Genomic DNA, 18,582 nt, shown 5'->3' on the forward strand with positions numbered 1-18,582 from the left:
AAATGTATTCAGTGTCGCATGATTCTTCAGTAACCATTCAAATATGCTGTTTCAGTGCTCAAAACGCATTATTTTAACATTTTTTTGAACAAAAAAGTTTGGTGGAAAAAAAGTTGATTTAAAAAAGATTTAAAAAAACTAATCTAAACTAAAATCTTAAACATTCTAAATGTCGTTTGTCACCATTTTTGCTATTAAATATATATGTTTTTACTTGGTTTTATTTGTTGAATTAGTTTTAGTTAAAGGTTGAAAGACTTTAGTACCCGGTCTAATTTTACTCTTAAATAAGTGCATTCAACACATTGATCACTGCATGTTCTAGTAAAGCCTGATTTATACTTCTGTGTCAGGTGACTGGCGTAACCCACGACGCATGCAATGCGCGTGGCTGTGCATTTATACTTCTGCGCGCTGTCTCTGTCGGTCTGCATTAACACTTCCGAAACACTAGTTGGCAGTGAGGTGTAAATGTTCCTCTGTGTCGAGTTTCAATGAGGTAAACACAATACAAAACTTTCCATCCGGAGCTCCTTCACGGGACTCCACACTTGTAAACAATCCCTCGCGCCATTCGCGCGGCTCTCGGTCCCGCCCAGACTCGTCAGCGCTACCAAGCCGACCAATCACAGTTACATTTTTTGAGAGGTGCACGTCAGTGACGGCGATGGCCACGGCGAAGGGCTATGCGTCAGCGCCGTAGCATACGCCGGCGTTTGACGCAGAAGTATAAATCAGCCTTAAGAATGTAACAATAACAGATATTTTTTAATTAATTATCTTTAGCACACTTCACATTTCATTGCAATATAACGCATGAAAGACAAATGATATAGCGTTAAGGCTTATTACACTGTCAGAGAATTGCTTAGATGCAAATTGTACCGCTATGATAAGATCAAAGATGTTGATATGATCAAAATTCTGCTCAAGTCGGACGTTTTTTGTGGTTAGTAGTTCATCTTGGTTATCAGATGTTTCCTCGATGCACATCATCACCACGTTCACTGGTTTGTCTAATCACCGGTGGCTGCGCACTTCAGGTTTGCATGCTTCAAGGTTCATTCACAAAATATGTCAGCATCTATGCTTTGTGTGTCATATACTCTTGGAAATAAAAGTATGTGAGCTGCCACTGGGGTGGTACCTTTTCAAAATGCACATATTTGTCCTTAAGGTTCCATATTGGTACCTAAAATTTTCTAGGTACTAATATGTACCCATGAGGTATTAATATGGAACCTTTAAGTACAAATATGTAGCTTTTGAAAAGGTACCACCCCAGTGACAGCTCTCCTACCTTTATTTCTGAGAATGTACTAGAAGTTATGAGCGGTGTATCCAACATCCAGGTGTAAATGAAGAATTGTGCAGATACTGGTACTGTTTCCTGTGCCAGAACCATAAGAGAGAAAGACAGAGAGAGGCGAGGGAGGTGGAAGGGTTATATTACTAAAGGAGGAGTATATTTTTTGCACAATCAATTTTTGTCCTCACAAATTTGAAGCAGAATCCATAAAGCCAGACAGAGAGAGATGACCGCTCTTTCTCTGAGAAAGCAAGAGAAAGGCAAGAATTTAATGGGATTCAGTGAGAGGGATGAGCCGAATGAAAATGACTACATCATTGTGTCCTCTCTCCTGATAAACGTGTGCAATAAATAAGTGCAGAATGCTTTAAACAAGCTCATATTCAGCGCAATACCTCAATGCGTTATTCACCAACAGTGAATGAACAATTCATAGAATACACACACACAATCCTTGTGTGGAGTTTCTATTGATTTTTATTGTGTTTTTTCTCCATTTCTTAAGCCTAAACCTTAATTTAAAGCCCTATTTATTTACTCACAATCCTTTTTGGTGTAAAAAGAACAGCAGTATACTGTTGGCAAATATCTCCAAATCTATGCTGCTGAAAATGGCGATTAGATGACTATTTAAGCATTTGCTGCACATAAACAAAATATTATAACAATGCAAATCAATCAGCTGATTTTAATAATGTAGGTTTACAATAAGCCCAAAAGACAGCCATTTTAAAAGCATTATTTATCAAAGCAAATTTCTATGTAAATATACAGATGTCCTTTAGCATGAAGCTATTATTAATATTAATTCACAATTATAAACTATTTGAATGTATATTATTTAAATATTAGTCTTATAAAATAAGCATAGTTCATCTAAATAAATGACTAGCAACAAAAGTTTTCCTGTTAAATTAAAGTAAATAAGATGCATTAGGGACTGAGAGTAACTTTGTTCCATCAGATTGCAAACCCACCTGAACCAATCAGCTGTAAGTAAAGTGACATATATTCGTGTTTGCGATCTCTAATCAAAAATAAAACCTGCTCTATTACAGGTTAGGTTTGTAGTACAAGTTACCATGATGATGAAACTCAATCAAAACCAACATACTTTCATGAGTCTGGAACTTATAGTTTGCTCAAATTCAACATGAGGTATGTGGCGAGGGGGCGTGGCCGAGAGCCGTGGGAACGGGATGAGGCCACCGCGTAAGAAATGCCACCAGCCAGCCAGGAGAACCGCCGCCGGACACCAGAAGACGGACGGGTGGATAGATTCCTCCACAGGGCTCCCTGCACGTCGTCGCATCTCTCAGCTGGTGGAGGACCGAGTGGCAGCGTGTCTAAAGAACCGAACCCCAATTTTTTTTTCTTTTTCCTATCTCCCCTTTCTCGGTCTACTCTGTCTTTCCTCCTTTTTTTTCCATCTCCTTTTCTCTCGGCCCGTCTCATATAGGTCTCGCGGGTGCTGTACGGCAGTCTCCGTGAGGGCCGTAAACTTTATTACAAGGTAAAACCTAAACCAGCTTTGGGCAACAGGCCACTATAATTATAATAGTATATTATAGTCTATAAAAGTCTACAATAGTAATTCATTCCAAATGTTTTCTGCTTTAAAAACAACATTTAGTGTAGATTTTAAACAGGTCTGATATGTTTTGGGGTATGTACAATTTGCATCTATAATATATTGTGTTCAATGGGGCACGGGGACTTTTAACTGAATAAGCCAGTTCAGGTGCTTCTGGTAAACAGTTACTTCATTATAAACCACAGTGTTTAAGATTTGGTTTATTTCAAAATCTATGATCTTTACTGGTTGATTGAGATACAAAGTGAATATAAATATATAAAGTGGGTCTCAAACTGGACAAGAACTGCTTTACAAATATAAAGCACTGCATTAAATTACATTATTCCACACCATGTATTTAAAATAATACATTTATTTTACTGAATATGTTCAATTTCTTTTTACACTTAAACAACTAAATTAATAGTAAACTAAATGAATTAATAGTAAACTAAATAGATGGATCTTGTAAAATAAACCTTCTGAAATTAAAATAGTCACATCAACCTTTCCCTGGATGTTTATTGGTAGTTGAAAAACACTTCTGTGCATACAGTCTATTTGAATTCACTTCACTTCCAACTCTTCAGTGTTTTTGAAGAGTTGGAAGTGCAATATTTGATGCAATATTTGAACTATTTGTCTGAATGATGAATAAAGATGACCATGTCAAAAAAAAAGGGATATTATGTAATTACCATGGTCAAATTCACTTTTAACAAGGTGTTTTACCATCCTCAAACAAGTCCAATCTAACATAATACGCCCATATTTTGCTAGAAATAACATCACGCCAATTTGTTCTTCGATATCACTTGCGCTGGACGGTTTCTCCGTGTTTGTTGGTATTATCTTTAAATAAATATTTATTTAGGCCTATTTAATCATTCATTTATCATTAATGCACAATAATTGAGAAATAAATTGAGATAGTAAAATATAATCAACTACAAAAATGTAAATGAAAACTGCAAATTAAAACATAAATGAAAAAGTTTATTTATTGACTATTAGTCCTATCACTTTAAAATAACAAACACTGTACATCTCTCTCTAGCGTATATAATTTATTTATTTAGGCCTACTTAATCATACTTATTTATATGTATGTTCGAACTTTCATTTTAGTTATCTTTCCTTTCTTTATTTTACTTACTAAAATTAATCCTCATTTCACTTTACTAGTTTACAGTCATAATAAAGCTTACTAACACAATTTTTATGATCAATGATGGAATTATAATGCTTTGGTTCATTATTTCATCTTCATTTGCAAGTAGCAGAATATTTACAGCTAATATTTCAGTCCGTCCGCATCCCATCCCTTTGTGCCCACTGGTGGCATGGTCACAAACTGTGGTTATATCTAAAAACACATTTTTAAGGCCTGTGCACACAGAGACATTTTTTGCTCACGTTTTCCATCGATGCTTAACACCTTGTGACTTTTTTTTTATTTGAAACGCAGCGTTAAAACCTTCTCCACCAATCAGGTTAGCAGTTGTGTTCACGTGCACGGAGCTGCTGAAGTTACAGTAAACAGCACTTGGAGGCACTCAAGCGCAAAACTGTCAGTGTAAGTGAACATTGCAGAAGATGCCCAGAGGCGATATGAACGTGGAGCTGCTTATTGCTCTGTGAACAATCATCATTTCTTCATCGCTAGAGCTGGAGCTGCTACTTGAACCATCCATGCTTTATTCGAGTCACCAGTAACTTTAACAACAAGTGTGCGAACTTCCTCTCTTCCACTTCTTTTGTGTTACAAGCAGGTGTCGGAAGCTTAAAGTTGTGTAGCACCATCTAACATCAAGGAGTGATTTTGCATTCTCTTCTGCGTACAACTTTTGGCGATACGTTAAAAAAAAGTCAATGACAACCAAAGCTACGATTAATCTCACTGTGTGAAATTCATAGCATGAATCATTTTTAGTGAACAATTCCACAAATTCTCACAGAAATTGTTTGACATTTTTATTAAACCTAGACAGTTTTAAAGGCATTTTATATCTTGAAAACATTTGGCTTCTCAGCGAGTGAGGTTTAAAAATGCGTCTGTGTTTTATGTGGACCTTTTCAGGCAGCTTGAACTTTGACCGCTCAACATCCATAACAGAATCATATTACAGTAAAGCCACGGGGTCCAGGCCAGAGGTCCAAACATGGCCTTGCTTTCCATTTCTTTCTCCAAGACAAACACACACACACACACGCGCGCACAAACACACACACACACACACACACACACATACTTTTTTCTTTCACCTTGAGTTTGTTCCACTCCCTTGGGGGAAAGCAGAAGAGAAAAGGACATTTCCAGAAGACAGAAGGCAGGTCTGAGAGGAATAATCTGTGTGCTGATTTTTAATGGAAGGCTAAATGCATTCTGGGAGGGTAGCCTGCTGTCTTAACCTCAACATTATGACTGAATTTCAGACACTTCAAACGATTGCTGCAGGCTTCGCGCTGTGTGATTGCATTGTAATACATTCATCCTCCATCTCTGCATGTGTGTGTGTGTGTGTGTGTGTCAGGACAGAGAGAAAACAAATGCCACACACAGTGCAATTCCACAGAAACAATAATCCGGCAGCCCACATTATTCAGTAGCACACTGATAAAGCTTATCAACCTTAAATCTGCATGGCTAAAGGGTCTAACACGCTCTTTCCATCTCTTGCTTTGGCTTTGTCTCAGTCTGAGGGCGAGATCTCATTTAACTTAAGCTTTTTTCTCTTTTCACAGCTCATTCAGTACATGTGAGAGAAAATCGGCAGAGAAATTTGGTCCTTTTATAGAGTGGAAACCATTTGAGCTCATTTTCTTGTGGCGATGAACTTTTTTTTTTTTTTTTTGTAAAACATAATTGACCTGTGAAAAACAGCAATGAAATTTTTTTGTTCAACATTCCCTTACTGGAAAGTGTTCAGATGTATAATGTTATAGTGCTTAATAAATAGATGTCAGGGTGATGTTTTCAAGTATATGTTCGTGAAAAGCTGCTAGACTAAATGAAAGCAAAGACACTCATGGTGATAATTAGCTTTCTGAGATGATTGTGGACGGTGTGAATTAACAGGTTACTGAACTGCTAAATGTGACAGCTGATGAATCAATGAAGTCAATGCTCTTGCTTAATTTCTCTCCCCCCCCCCCCCTCTCTCTCTCTTCATTGACACAGATCCACTCCACTCTTTACCTATCAGCCAGGCAGTTAATCAATGTGATTATCCTTGAGAGAGATGGATCTGAGAGAGAGAGAAAGAGAGTCTAAGAAACATTCGAGTGACATGTATCTCCAGCTAAAGAGGTGAGGAATATGTTGAGGGTTTTGTTTGACGGTTCTAGTTGCATTGAGTGAATCTGATTATTGTGCTATGATCAATTTCAGAGAACTTGATTGATAACAACATCATAAAAAGAAAAGCCCACACGCTGGCATATTGATATTCTTAAGTATTCACACAATTCTACTGAGCTAACGAGAAACACATCTCTTCAGTCTCTATTGACTATCCTTAGAAAGAAAATATCCCAAGCATGCAAATGATTATTTCTTTACAGTAGTAAATGTCCCCTGGTTATTACAAACTTAAATTCATCATATCAATTATATAGGGGCGTCACGATGGCGCAGTGGGTAGCATGATTGCCTCACAGCAAGAACGTCACTTGCTCAAGCCTTGGCTGGGTCAGTTGCCATTTCTGTGTTGAGTTTGCATGATCTTCCCGTGTTTGTGTGGGTTTCTTCTGGGTTTCTCCTCCGGTTTCCCCCACAGTCCACAGACATGTGCTATAGGTAAATTGAATAAGCTAAATTGGTTGTTGTGTACAGTATGTGTGAATGAGAGTGTATGGATTTTACCAGGGTTGGGTTGCAGCTGGAAGGGCATCCGCTGCTTAAAACTTATGCTGGATAAGTTTCCGGTTCATTCTGCTGTGGCAATCGCAGATTAATAAAGGAACTAAGCCGAAAAGAAAATGAATGATTGAATATCAACTATAAATCAGATGAGTTTTTGCAGTTTATGCAATTATGGTGGCTAGTACGTAACATTTTTGGTTTCACAGTAACTTTTAGTTATTCAACAGCATGTGCTTGTGTTTAGATAAGGTAAGTGAAATACTGGTAAAATTAATAAGAATTTCAACTATTTAGAGTTTGTGGATACACACATCTACATAGAGAGCCGACCCACAGACCTACAACAGCTTTGAGCCAAGACAGTGAGCCAGAAGGGTTTTATTGAGTTGGCACAACTCTGGACCATTATCTTCTCACCGATGCTGAGACTAAGCCGTATTTTAGCCCAAAAGTTTTTGCCACCTGGATTTCGTTTACTGTGGAAAAGAAAACCTTTTCTTACTTATATTTTAATAGTTCAAATATATAAATATTCTTAAATCAAGAAGCATTATCTAGACATGCAGATAAATAATATGTCAAAATTAAGTGAGTTTTACCCTAAAGCAAGCCCTATAATCTGGCAATGGGGTAAACAAAATAATCTTGTCAAAAGGTAAAACTAGATTATTTCCTTACACAATTGGCATATAATTTAGCTTGCTTCAAAGAAAAACTCTATCAATTTAATTTAAATTATAAATCTAATTTAATATACTAACTTTGGCATTATTTTTTTAAAACAAGACAGTATTTTTGCTTGTTTAGAAAGTGCTTCTTGATTTTATATAAAATTTTGAAATAATTATACTAGAAACAAAACAAAAATTCTAAGAAAAGCTTTTAAAGGCTGAAAAATTGGGGAATAACTGATAGAAAAATCAATCAATCAATCAATCAATCAATCAATCAATCAATCAATCAATCAATCAATCAATCAATCAATCAATCAATCAATCAATCAATCAATCAATCAGGCAATCAGTCAATCAATCAAAATAGACTGAGCCATCTATCCAATCAGAGCAGAGCAGCCTCTCTCAAATACGAAGCTGAGATAGTCATCTTTGCAATGTATATGATAAGAAAATTAAAGTGGTTTTGGGGGATTATTTTGAGTGTGTGTAAACTTACCATAATACCCATATTTTAAAGGAATAAGTTATTGAGATACTTATAGTAGCATAAGTGATTAGTGTGCAATGTTCCTAATGTCAGCAATAATGATAGAGATGTGCAAAATTTGATTAGGACATTTTAAAAGATAATAGACAAAAAAATGTATACACTAAAAATAATACACAAAAAAATATGCTCGCTTTCAAGTTGTTCCAAGCCTGTACAGTGATAAACACATAAGATGATTTTTAAAAATGTGGGAATTAGTTGACTGCTTAGTAACTTACAGGACAAAAACAAAAAAACAAAAATGAAGTTATCACATACAGTCAGCTCTCTGGTTACAAACTTCTTCAAAATATCTTTTTTTGTGTCTAACAAAGGAAACTTTAACAGTTTGGAAACAAGCAGGGTGAGTACATTTAAATTTTTGCATGAACTATTATTTTAAAGAATCATCCAAAAACACCCACAAACAACAAATAATTCCAAGCATGCTCTTACTTGTTGCAAAACAAAAAATAAATAAATTAAATAAAAATGAAAATTCTTTATCAATTTAAGTAATACCAAAGGCCTTAGATTAGGCCATACAATGAAACTGACATGTAAAAAAGACTTAAAATAAAACAAATGCATCCTCCCCGCATTGTGTTTTACCAAAACGTTCTAGGGTATGGTTTTTTTCCATATGTCGACAAATCTCAAATGCTGCATTTATTTGATCAAATACAGTAAAACTGAAATACTGTGAAATAGTTAAAAATAAATATAATGACACATACTATATCCAGTCATCAAAAATACTGTATCTCTATATGTATTAATTGAATGACAGTCCTAACAAAGCATAAATAAAAAGCTACAATTCCTCTTTACTGACAGTCAACGGTTAACTGTAAACTTTTTAATCTGTGCAGAAAACTGCTTTTAACCGGAACAACGGAACAACTTCTCCATCATTCCCACTGGCAGGACGAGGGACACTTTTCAGTTGGTGCTGATGGGAGATTTCAGAGCCCTTGTCCTCTGTCATCTTCAGAAAACATCCACATGATGCCGCCTGATGAGAACATGCTGTCCAACTGCATCTGCTGTCCTGCCATTTTAAAAAATGGATGTCTCATTCCAGCAAAACAATGGGGACAATTCCCAAGAATTTAATCTACGTGTCGCCCCTCTGTTCTCCCAGCCAACACAAGATTATCAATAATCTCATATTTTCACACAGATTACACATTACAGGCAGCAGCAGCCTTGAGCTGAGCTATAGACTTGGATCCCATCAGTGGGGGGCATTAGTCTGGATCCCACCATATTGTGAAATTGATCTTGTATCTGAAAGCCAGGATTGCTCCTCTGACAGCCGCTGTACACTGGGTTTCATTTAAACACACTCCGTGTCATCCAAACACCTTGAATGTGACAGCACTGGGAGAAGAAAGACATGCAGCATGGAAGCGTTTTACCTCAAATTTCTGTCCGAACTGCATAAAAAATGTGTGTAGAAATGTTTTACTTTTCCTTTGATGTGACTGGAACATGTAAAACCAAATATAAGACATTTTTAAAAGTGTGTCATTCAAGCAAATGGTTTTGTGAAAGAGGAATGGACAATTAATCAGTCATAGTGTTGTGTGATCATCTGGGTTGTTCTGGAATTGACTGAACACAATGGAGAGAGCACAGACTGTCTGATCCTGTCAGATGTTCATCTAAATGCATTCTTTTCACAATGTTCTCAGCTTGAATCCGCTCAAATAAATGTCTCCTCTGCCCTCGCTTTCACACCAGAACTTTTAGTTCTCACATTGGTACACTTGACATATTCATCATATTGTTTTTAATTCACCAAACATTGGTTCTCTCTTTTTTCCCCTTTTTCCTGGTCTACTGCACAATGCTTATTCTTCCCGAGTTGATCAGAGGAAACAATTAATCTCTCAAGTGAAAGTTTTCTATTAAATAATAAAGAATAAATAATATTAGAATATCAGTTTTGACAGATTTTAATTATCCATCTTAATTAATGATTAGTTTAGCTCATGATTGTTCAATAAATACACAAACTTTGTGTAACAAACTAAACCTTTTTTCATGTTTTTTGATCAACTTACTGCATATTTGCTGCTAGTTTGCTTTCTTTTTTTTATAATAAATACAAATGTCTGAAGTGATGGATTACATTTTCCACAAAATATTAAGCAGGACAACATTTCTCAGCTTTGATAATATTTGATAATAAATAACGACACTCTGAAGATTGGAGTAACAATACTAAATGTTCAGCTGTCATTACAGCGATTACATTTTTAAACCTATTCAAATAAAAAATGGTTATTTTAAATGGTAATAACATTTCACAGTACCGTTTTACTGCATTTTATCAAATAAATGCAACCTAGATGAGCGCATATTTAGCAACATTAAAAATTATTGTAATTATTTCAAACTACTGTGTGAATAAAAGAATATCTAAAAACAAACGAATGAATGAATGAATGAATGAATGAATGAATGAATGAATCGGTATAATAATTCAGAAATATTTCCATGATGCAAAAAGCCATCACAATGTGCATTTAAGTTAGCTGAACTGTTGTAGTTAGGGTTATGCCACCATATATACTGCCTTTAAACCACACAGTTATATGAACCATCATAGACTCATGAGTCTAACAGAATAATAACCGAGATTTTAATAACACACACAAACACATGCATGCACGCACACACACACAAACTCAATTTGTAACTTCTAAATTATATAGTCACAGCAACAAAAAAATAATACTGAATGGTAATTTTTGGCTTCTGCTTTTAGTACGAGGATAAATTATTTGTACTACAAAATTATTCGTAATTTATCCTCTTGTGAATGAATGAAGCAATCGGGATTGACCAAATGGATAGACATTAGCTCTACAGTTTGCCTCATATTCTATTTTGGAACCGGTGTTTTATATTTTATACTACCACCACTACTACTACTACTACTACTACTACTATTAATAATAATAATAATAATAATAATAAATTTTATTTGTAATGTGCTTTTCTCAGATTCAAAGTGCTATAAGGCAAAGAACAATAGAACAGTGAAGAAAATAGTAAAACATTACAACAATAAACAAAAATTATAAACAATAAAAATCCAATGAATAAGTTGACAAAGATGATCATCATGAATTAAAAGCAATGGTAAATAAAACAGTCTTAAGAAGTTCAACAGTCCAAAGAAGTGGTATTTCTGATGCTTATGGACAATATAAAATATTTATACCAGCAGTTTAGAGAGGTCATTAATTATAATGTTGTTTTGTTTTAATAGAGTTCTATGTGTCAGTTACAGATTCTGAATGAACCCTTTCTGGGTTCTGGGTTAATGTGGGTCATCATCCCAAATCCTAATCACAGTCACTATACAAAGCTGCTTAGTGACAATGGCTGATTCACGTCTTTATATATATATATATATATATATATATAAAACAAAACACTTAAATTGAACTGAACTGAAGTTTGTGCCGCTGTCTGTGTGGTGTGTTACTGTTTAAACCGCAGCTAACAAATCAATGTCGGGTTCAATGTCCCCTTAATTCATTAAAGATTGGGCTAGTGAAATGCCAAGACCACCGGAGCTACAGGGGAGAATAATCTTTAAACAAAAAAGCGGTCAAGTACAGGCACAAGCGTACACACACACACACTTACACACACACACACACACACACACACACACACACACACACACACACACACACACACACACACACACACACACACACACACACACACACACAAAGTATATACTCGGAGTGGGTCCATGGACACAGAATACCTTGTTAAACAAACACAAGTAAACATACAGATCGTCAGCTTAAATTATAAGGTTCTATCTGACATTTTTGTCAAAATTGAGTTAGACATATTCTTATTAAATGAAAACTTATTTACATTATGGGATGTTTTTTTGAGTTGTTTACATTAAGACTTTTTATAAAAAAAAAAAAAACAAATGTTACACACATACTGTTTGCTATGGAATGCAAAAACTTCCAAAAAGTTCATTATCTCAAAATCATTTAGAAGACTATACACTTGGTGTAGCAACATTTTGGACTGAATTTGGGAACACATTTATAAGAAACAGGAAGAAACATTGAATTAAAATGAATAATAATATATTTTATATATAAAAAAAAAATCACTAATAATTGTTTTATTTAAACCTTATACATGATATTGTTTTAAAATACAAAAAAATTACCCCAAAATACAATGTGAAAGGTAGTAAAAAGGATATAAATTAGATTTATATATTTTTATTAAAATTATGAATCTGTTTAAATAGTATCCCATTTGAATGTCATCTAATTAATACAAGTAAAGAAATACATTTAAAAATAATTGTAAATGTCATTAATTGTATTTTTTTATCATTTGGAATGATCTTTATTTGTGTGGATTTATTTAGATAACTATAAATAAATAAATAAATAAATAAATAAATAATGTATTACATGTTGTTTTTAGATTTAAGAATATATATATATATATATATATATATATATATATATATATATATATATATATATATATATATATGTATTTTTTAAAATGTGTCAATCAATAAGTTTTATTGTCCCAAAACTTGCAATTAGCATAGCCGTTGTAAAGATATTTTTCAAAAATTTCTCAGAATTGTAAAACTAAACTATTACTGGCCCATGCGCACACACACAAGTTGAAACCTTCAGCTACTCTGGCAGTGTCCTGTCCATGATCTCTGTGCAGACAGTGGATGTGAAGCAAATTAAATTTCATTTGTAATTTCATGCTTGAGGCCACAGCCTGCGCCTGCTTCACACTGCAGTTACTCACTGAGACAAGCAACCTACAATTACAGTGACTTCCCCAAACACACACAAATGCACACATGCAAAAACACATGCACACATGCTCGCACACACAGTCCTGACTGCAAAGATGCTTTGTTTATGCATTATTGTATAGACTGTGAGAAGAGACCAGGAGGTACACATGTGAATGTTCAAGTGAAATGGAGGGTTTTTAATGTGCTGTTGTAAGTCCTTCGGGCCTCTGATTTTAATATGGACGAGATGCATAGCATTAACAGAGGATAAGTGTCATATGTCAAGTGTCAGACGTGTTATATTGCTACAGCATGAATATATATTCCATGTACATGCATGACTTCTCCATCAATATATCACATAGGGTTTTTGCATAGATTTGCTTATATGCATTAGGCGTGTGTTCATCTAAAATTACTGACTTATACAAGCCCAAATTTGAATGTTTTAGATAATTGACTAAAATCAAAAATATGTGATTGGTAGATTTTCAATAAAAATAATTTAGAAAATGAGTAAAATTCATTTAATTAGCAAAATTAAAAAGATTTTCAAGGATTTCACTGACCAAATAAATAACGTTTTGCAAATATAAACAAATTTTGATTTAGGTGGCTTACAAGACTCTCTAAAAAAAAAAAAAAATTAGGGCAGTGGTATGTTTAACAGGATACTGGAAATTGGGAATTTTATTTAGGTTCATTTTGGTCAAGAAAAAATACATTAAAAAAAAAAAAAACATTGTTGGCAAGGAAACAAAACTTTGTAAATGTTTTAATAAATTTAAAATCACAGTCATTTGATAATTAGGTAAAAATAAATGCACTTTATAAGACAACACATTCTCACTCCCAACTCGTCATATACTGACGCTTGGTCAGGAACCCTCGGCGTAAGTTATTGACGCACAGGGTACCCCTTTAGCGTCACATTTAGACGTGCAGGGATTCCCTATAGAATCTGTACCTGACCCTGAAGCGTCATAGGGAGACGCTGGAGGCTCGTATAATTACCAATAGATGTCAACGCACTTTTTAAAACCTGATTTACGCCTATTATCGCAGTTTTCTTCTTTTAAAAATATGTAATTTTTATTTTGTTCATGAAAAGCGTCTGTAAACTGGGTCGAAACTACTGTATGAATAAACTTCGGTCCACGTGACATCCCTTCACGGTGAGTTTAACGCCGCTCTGCTATTGGTCAAACTGCATCAACGGTGAGTTCTCAGATGAGTTCAACTGTCAACATTAAATAGTATGTTAATGCTGCATAATGTATTTTTATTGGAGATTAGTTGGTGTTTATAAATATTTTATCATTAACTTTATATTTAATGAGTGAAAATATATTCGGTTGTCCAGTTTAGGTTAACTATAAAACTATACTACTAATAAAACTTTGATTCATTCATATTATTTGTTATTTTTTTTACTTAAAAAATATTACATTTCAAGTACTAAGTTTAAAAATGTTTTTGGCTGATCTTTTGTCATTTTAAATTATTCATTGAAGTTGGGGTCATTGTATGTGGCGATCTATTTTTTACAGTCTATGCTCGCTATCCCAGGGTTCATTGCGATCCCAAGGTTCACTGCGGTTTTCCACAAGGTACGTAAAAAGTAAATAAAGACGATTTGTTGATAAAGCATGTACTGTAAACTAGCGACGTTATCTAATTACATCAAGTTCATTTATTAAAAACATATTTTTCTCAATAATAACGTTGGTCATGCATAGCTCAGAACAATATATACATTTTAAGATGATCAGTGCTAACACATTGTTGTTTTCCACAATAGAATTCGTGCAAAATCTTTATATGATATGCAATATGCAACTCTAATAATACAAATGTATTCGTAATTGTTTCAATATTAAAGAACATCAAGTGTTTCCAAAGGTTTATTGTAAAAACAATTATTTTCCATGCCTTTAAAGGAAAAAAAGGCAGAAATTTTGCCCGTCTGAGCACATTTTTAATTTAATTTAATTTAATTTTTATTTTAATCTACCACACACACACACACATATGTATTTGTATATATATATATATATATATATATATATATATATATATATATATATATATATATATATATATATATATATATATATATACAGGTGTAAATTATAAGGTGTTCACTGTTCAGATATGAATATTTTTTCTTTGCTCTTTTCAGGTTCTTTAGATTTCTTTAAAAATCCAATTTTGTTTTCTAATAAGCAAAAAGTAAAGCCACTTTACCCATGTCTATATGTTAAATTGAACTTGTCTTTCTCTCTATCTCTGTTAACACATTTGTATTTGTTTGATTAATTCTTGTGTCTTTCAGCCTGTTTCTGCCTATCACCATGAGTGATTCCTTGATACTCATATTTATCATCAAGATCTCAATTATAAGCTCAAGTCTTGATGACAACTTGATGATCTGCAGGAAGCTCCACCATGTATAGAGGGCCAAGACCACTCTGGAATCAGTCAAGGGTTAGTGAAGTTTTTCATTCCATGTATATGAAATATCTACATTGTTTAGGCATATATGATTGTATGAGATAAAATGCAATTATTCTTTCACTTCTATTGTAATAACAGAAAGAAACGCATTAGTTTTACTATTACTATTGTTTATGAAAAACATTATAAACTACAGTATAAGCTCACAAAATATTGTGGCCTAACTGTTTAAAACTATTTGTTCTGGGTGTTGATAGTGGCCAACCATTTTTTTTCTTTTTCAGAAAGTAATTTGTTTTGTCTGATTTTATGACACCTTATAGGCCATCAACTGTCCACATTGGGGTTTAGGAAATTAAACTACTAATGCTGCTTGTCTACTAGTCTTAGGATAAGTTAGAATTGTTATAAATGTTAATTTCTTTGTTGTTTTTATCTGGTACAGCTCATAGGAACTCCAATCTTCCCAACTGTGAGAGGGCCTTGCTCCAGTGACTGTTGGTGTGTACTTTAATGTTTCCATTAGTCCCTGTATCTATAGATCTAGGTGACAGTGGGCTAGAGTAAAAATTTGTTTTTATTTAAACTAAGGCATACTGATGGCCTTTTTTATCTCAGATTTGGTCATGCAAGTATAAATATATCCTAAAATATTTTTATATTCTTTCCATTGGTGGAAAAGAGTTTGGTATAATTATTTTTAATAGACTGCCAAGTTCTCAGCAGACATTTTTCTTAGATATTCTTGAGTGGGAGTCTGTGCAATACAAGGTGGATAGTATTTGCAAGGAAGAGCCCTTCATCTGTCTTGCTTCCACACTAGATATACTGCCAATTTAAGTAGATGTGAACCATAAGTATAACCATTTCATGAATGCACAAGGTACTTTAAACTGTATGTGTTGAAACTAAATTAACAAGAAAACAGCTCTGTGATGTTCACCTAGTAAAATTAGATTAGAAGATAATATTTTGAAGGTTTGTTTACAGCTAAGGATTAAGGATTGACAGGAAGATTTGTGGACTACATCAACTAATGACACTACCTCCAAAGAGTTGCAAAAAGCTGTCCAAAGTTTCAGCACCATCTTTAAGCCCATGATTTTAGTGTGTTTCATGCCTAAGCACATGAGTTTAAATCTGAGATAGATGAACTATATGATTATCTTAAACTGATCTACAAGTAAATGCCAAAACTTATTGGTTTACTTATTTGCTTGTTTGTTTGTTTGTTTTTTTTTGTATATGTTAACCAGGTGAAATGGAGTGAGGCATACCAGGATATGCCTGGTTTTACTCTTGGGAAGGAGGTTGAACAGTGCAATATTTCTTCTATAGGATTGCAGTGACCAGACATGCTACTGTAACTCTCATGGTCATGTGCTGGAATTAGCAGATATTCAACAATTTGGCCATCTCGCTGACCTATTGATATCAGAAGGTAACGATATCCAGTAGAATTTGTTTTAGATGTTCAGTAACCTATTTAAATAGTATTGTGATTTTTGATTGCTTATCACTGTAGACCGCAGCAGCTCTGCAAAGCAAGTTGCAAAACAGAATCCATGAAAGTGGCAGTGACCGGAAACCAGTTGGAAGACTTTGGTCTGTGATGTAGAGGAGTGGGCAGAGGGTGAGGAAATTCTTATTAATATTACATGTAGTCATGAAAAATTGTAAGTGTTACTATTATTGTCATTTTTTCAGTAGCAGAAGCAAAGACAACAAAAAACAGAAGTGATATGGATGTCTTCGTCATATGGCATGGTATGTACACTAGACTTCTGTCAGTGTTGATTCTTTAAAAGTTGACGTATAATCCTTGTAATACAACTTTCTTTTTATGAATATATTTCAGACTCTGCTGACCCAGCAACAAAGAGGAGGGTCTTCAACATCATCCTGCTAGTCAGGATTCTTCAGGAGAAGCAGTGGATTCTTGTGGCAGAGATGGCCAACCACTATAAATACCTTTCAACTCATCCTGGTTCCTTCAAAGAACTTTCCTGCTTGTTTGCTACTGAAAAGTATGTATTTGTATTATTTGGCACAGACATAAGCATAAGGTTACCCAGTCCAAAGGATATTAATATATTTTTATGTTGTTGTGTTCTTCTTTTAAGATTCGACATGTGGCCTAAACGAAGAGGGGTTAAAAGGTCTATGGATCATCATTCTCAGAAAGCAACAAAATAACTGAGAAATAAACAACAATACGATGGTGCAATCTAGAGACCTGCAAGGTACTTGCAAGTTTTGGCTGGAGCAGAGAACATAGATTTTTTTAAATAAAGCTCCAGCTGATGAATATGACATTGACTGTGGATTTTCTTTTACTGTAATCCAGAAGAGGATGACCTTAACCCTGAATCTAAAGCATGTAATGCAATCTGTAAAAAAAATAAAATAAAAATTTCATCTTCTATAACCAAATTGTTGTCTCTTTTTTTTTTTTAAATACATAGATATGTACGGTATGTAAGCATTCCTCTAAAATCAATCAGTGTTGTAAATTAAGAGCATTATTGTATGCCTAACTGCTTACAACATATAACGATTTAAGGAACTCTATATTAAAATAAAATTATTACATTAAATGACATTAAGAGCTTTTAAAATATTAATTTTATGATACATTTTTATGATAAATTTAATTTTTGCATATACTTGGCCAAAAAATTTACATTATTATGGTCAACTGCTCAGATACCTCCAGTCAATATGTGGCTGAGTCAGGCAACCAGACTTCTACCTCTGAACAAATTAACCTATGATTTACATCAAAGATCTGATGGATCTATTTGGTCCTCATGGATTTTTCTAAAAAAAAAAAAAAAAAATTAATCTCCTTTTATTTTTGTCTTTACTTTGAAACATTTGTATTAATTTGTTAGAATGTCTAACAAAAAACTACTGTACTTGTGAGATAACAGTGCCACTGTTGTTATGCTGAAAATAAAAAATAACTTTGTATAATGTTTTATTGAATGCAAGATAAAAAATAAAATATTTTCCAAGAGATGGATTGCAGCTGGAAGAGCATCTGCTGCATAAAAACATGCTGGAAAAGTTGGCGGTTCATAGAGCTGTGGCGACCCCTGGTTAATAAAGGGACTAAGCCAAAAAGTAAAATAAAATATGTATTTTTTGTAGACATAGAACTTCACAGTAACTTATAAGTACAGCACAGAACTTTTTTACTTCTAGTTTAGATAATTTAAAGGTTTGCATATTTATTTTGTTGGTTCATGGCTATGTATTTTTAATCATTTTGAACTATTCACAGCATTTGAAAGGATATCTTATCGTCATTGTTACCTCATTTCTCACTATTTTTATGA

General features: G+C 33.9%; 2 long non-coding RNA genes across 10 annotated transcripts in view; one reads left to right on the forward strand and one right to left on the reverse strand.

Annotated features, from left to right (window-relative positions):
• LOC137490330 (uncharacterized) overlaps window positions 1-18,582 on the reverse strand; it is a 272,586-nt gene that overhangs the window by 190,810 nt on the left and 63,194 nt on the right. Inside the window, exon 4 of one of the 3 annotated variants that reach the window (XR_012384391.1) lies at window positions 8,038-9,339. The exons of the other annotated variants lie outside the window; for them this stretch is intronic. This is a non-coding gene — a long non-coding RNA (uncharacterized lncRNA). Of the gene's footprint in view, window positions 1-8,037; window positions 9,340-18,582 lie in introns of those variants that run through there. 3 annotated transcript variants of the gene reach the window in all.
• LOC100004075 (uncharacterized) lies at window positions 13,714-17,552 on the forward strand. Of its 7 annotated transcripts, XR_662375.4 has the most exons (9): window positions 13,714-14,002; window positions 14,335-14,394; window positions 15,120-15,271; window positions 15,687-15,742; window positions 16,498-16,682; window positions 16,767-16,874; window positions 16,949-17,008; window positions 17,100-17,268; window positions 17,365-17,552. It is a non-coding gene; the product is annotated as an uncharacterized lncRNA (long non-coding RNA). The 7 variants fall into 7 exon arrangements; XR_223971.6 differs by lacking the exon at window positions 13,714-14,002 and having other exon boundaries at window positions 14,352-14,394; window positions 16,952-17,008; XR_012384376.1 differs by lacking the exon at window positions 13,714-14,002 and having other exon boundaries at window positions 14,352-14,394; window positions 16,580-16,682.

This window comes from Danio rerio, chromosome 8, assembly GCF_049306965.1.
Source record: "Danio rerio strain Tuebingen ecotype United States chromosome 8, GRCz12tu, whole genome shotgun sequence".
In the NCBI taxonomy this organism is placed as follows: Eukaryota; Metazoa; Chordata; class Actinopteri; order Cypriniformes; family Danionidae; genus Danio; species Danio rerio.